The sequence below is a fragment of the Alligator sinensis genome, unplaced genomic scaffold (genome assembly GCF_000455745.1).
Source record: "Alligator sinensis unplaced genomic scaffold, ASM45574v1 scaffold1371_1, whole genome shotgun sequence".
NCBI lineage: Eukaryota > Metazoa > Chordata > Crocodylia > Alligatoridae > Alligator > Alligator sinensis.
This window is the reverse complement of record NW_005842601.1, coordinates 340,435-343,361: the sequence shown is the minus strand read 5'-3', so window position 1 is coordinate 343,361 and position 2,927 is coordinate 340,435.

Sequence of the window (2,927 nt, the reverse complement as noted above, 5' to 3'; positions counted from 1 at the left end):
CCCCCCCAGCAGGCTGGCTTCTCCCCCAGCTCTGGCTCTGGCTCAGTCCTCCTCCCCCCCAACATTAGGCCTGGGCCCACTCCTCCCCTCCTGCTGCCACCACCGCCGTGGCATGCCCACTATTCCCCCAACTCGCGTCTGGTCCACTCCTGCCCCTGCCACGTTGTCCCACATCAGACCCTGCAGATGGCAATGATGGAAGGGGAAGGGGTTGGTCGAGGCCAGAGCTGGTGGCCTTGCCCCCCCTCCCCATGGCATCCTGACCCTGCTCCCCCCCCTGCACCACCACTGCCATCACCTGCAAGGAGTAAGCGGGGGGCAGAAAGGCCAGTTCTGGTGGCCTTGCCCCCTCCCTCTGCTCCATCATTGCCACCTGCAGGATGCACCTGTTTTGTCCGCTCCATTGCCCCCGCCTCCAGGGAGCTGGGGGGGCGGGGTGCCACCGCCACCTGCCCTGTTCAAACACTTGTTCGCACTCTAATTGGCTGTTTGTCAGCCAATCAGCGCATGAATAAAGCATTATGGACAGACAGACAGACGTCGGCTTTTATAATATTCGAATGTATGTATGTGTGTGTACACACCCCCCCACATACATATATATGCATATGTATGTATGTGTATATATATGTGTGTGTGTATATATATACGTGTGTGTGTGTGTGTGTGTAAGTATCTATATGCCTGCGTGTGCACATACACACACCCCTTCGCTCCCTTAGGTTCTGGTGCAGCAAAACATGAATGTAATTTTGAGCACATGAATCAGCTTCATTGAAGGCACAATTGGGTTCAAATCTGTGGTGACCCCCTGCAGCATGCAGACTTTCTTTTTTGTGCCTGAACTTTCTGTGGGGCTCTTTAACAGCTAAAGAAGGTCACGACTTTTCCTTTATTCTCTTTGAATCCTCACGCACACAAAACCACCTCGACACAAAATCACCTGGTCATATTTTTTAAAGGAAAAAAGGCAGCTCACAAAGTAAACATACCCAGATCCCAGGTAATTTTTGAACTCCCTCATTTCCAAGACCTCTCAATCTGTCCTACAGCATGGTCTCCGTGGCTATTAGTTTGTCAGAGCATACAAAAAAAAAAAAAAAAAGAAAAATCTGCAGAGCTGGGTTTTGTTTGTTTGTTTTATTTTTTAAGACTGGGAGCACCTGCTGGCTCAGGAAGCAGTTGGCAATCAAGACAGATGTTACTGGGACCTCCTAAGATGCCTGTCACTAGGTCATGTGGGCAGCAGAGTGCAGAATCAGACCCCTGGAAAAGCCAGACTCGGCTGGTTTTGATGCATGGTATTTTTACTATTGTTGGTCAAACGATGCTTTCACCATATGTCTCACAGTCGTGATTAATCCACGCTTATGGCAGACATCCACTGCCAGCTCTGCTCAGAAAATCCCAGCCTCAGACTCCTATCTCCCTCCCCTTTGTCCCCACCACATGCAGGGAGTTTGAAGATCTATACACATAGAGCAGCATTTCAGAGTCAAGATCAGTCACGTGGCTCTGACAGCAGCATTCTCCCTCTTCTTTTTAAAGGAGTTTCTCCTTCTCCCGATCATCATGAAAGAGGGAATTGCAAAGGGTCATCTTGCTGCAAAAACTAAGACCTCAGCCCAGAAGTGACATTGTCCACAGTGCCTGTTTTTCTATTAGAAATCTCTCTTGCGTAGTTCAGAATAAATACAACTCTGCATTTCTGCTTGGGTTGTAGCTGGCTTATGAAAGAGGAGCCTCCTGGCAGAGCTTTAACATATGTCCTCACATCCTCATCAGCCAGTTCGAAATCTCACAGACTTGAATGTGCTCAGAAAGAGACTGTTAGTTAAATGAACTCACCCTGAGTGGGTGGTCAATGATGGGGGATGATCTGCTGTTAAGGAGGATTACCTATAAAATAGACAGATCTCTAGTTATCCGAAAGGCTTAACATGAATCCTTCATATAGGGCCTAGTTCTGCACCTAATGAGAACAATGGAAAGGCTCCCATTAACTTCAGTAGATGTTGGATTGGGCCCATATGGAGCGAGGGTGGGACCATTCCCCTATGTGAGACGAGTAGTGAGGAAAGAGAATAAAGACCCCTTCCTGCCTTTTAGAAACCACATACAGGCATCCAAAGATTCCTGAGCAAGTGGACTTTTCTTGGTGAAGATCTCTGGCTGCCCCACAGCAAGCATTGAGAAGCAGAGAATTTGGGGCAGGATTGGAAAATATAGGAAGGAAGCAGCAGAAGCATCTGCACAAACACATTCACATCCCTTGGGCCAGTTGCTGATCTGACACGCATGTCATTCCTGAGTAACCTCTTCAGTTTAGATTATGCCAACCCCTTCCTCGGTCTGGGTGGAGTGGACAACATGGCTATAGTTCTTGCTGGTGGAGAAGCACTAGGATTGGCCCTCCAGCAAAGCCCCAGGAGCACCCAGTGCCCCGGAGAGGGCAGGGAGGAGGCAGGGCCATGACCTCAGAAGCCCCCTCCAGTGGGTCCCTCCCTCATTTTGCTGATGGATGGGCAGCCCCCTCACTGCCTGGGGGTAGGAAACAATCTCCCCATTGGAGGCAGTCCTATCACTGAGTTTAGAATAGCCCCTCTTCACTCAAATGCTTTGACATCTGTGAGTGGAAGCTGCCCTCAGGCCCCTGGAAATCTGTAACAAGCCCTCACCCAGATGCTGTCCCATCTTAGCCACAGGAGCACAGGGATGGGCCATGATTTTAAATAGAGGAGCTGTCTATAAACAATCTTTCCAATGTGACAGGCACAGGCTGCCGGGTTTGCAGGGGACCAGCTGATGAACAGGGACATTGCCTATGCTTCCTTTCAACATCCTACCCTGCAGAGCTTATCCTCCCGCTGCTGAGACCTGCGCTCAAACCACATGCAGGCTCCATCCCCTTGTCATGGATTGCACAA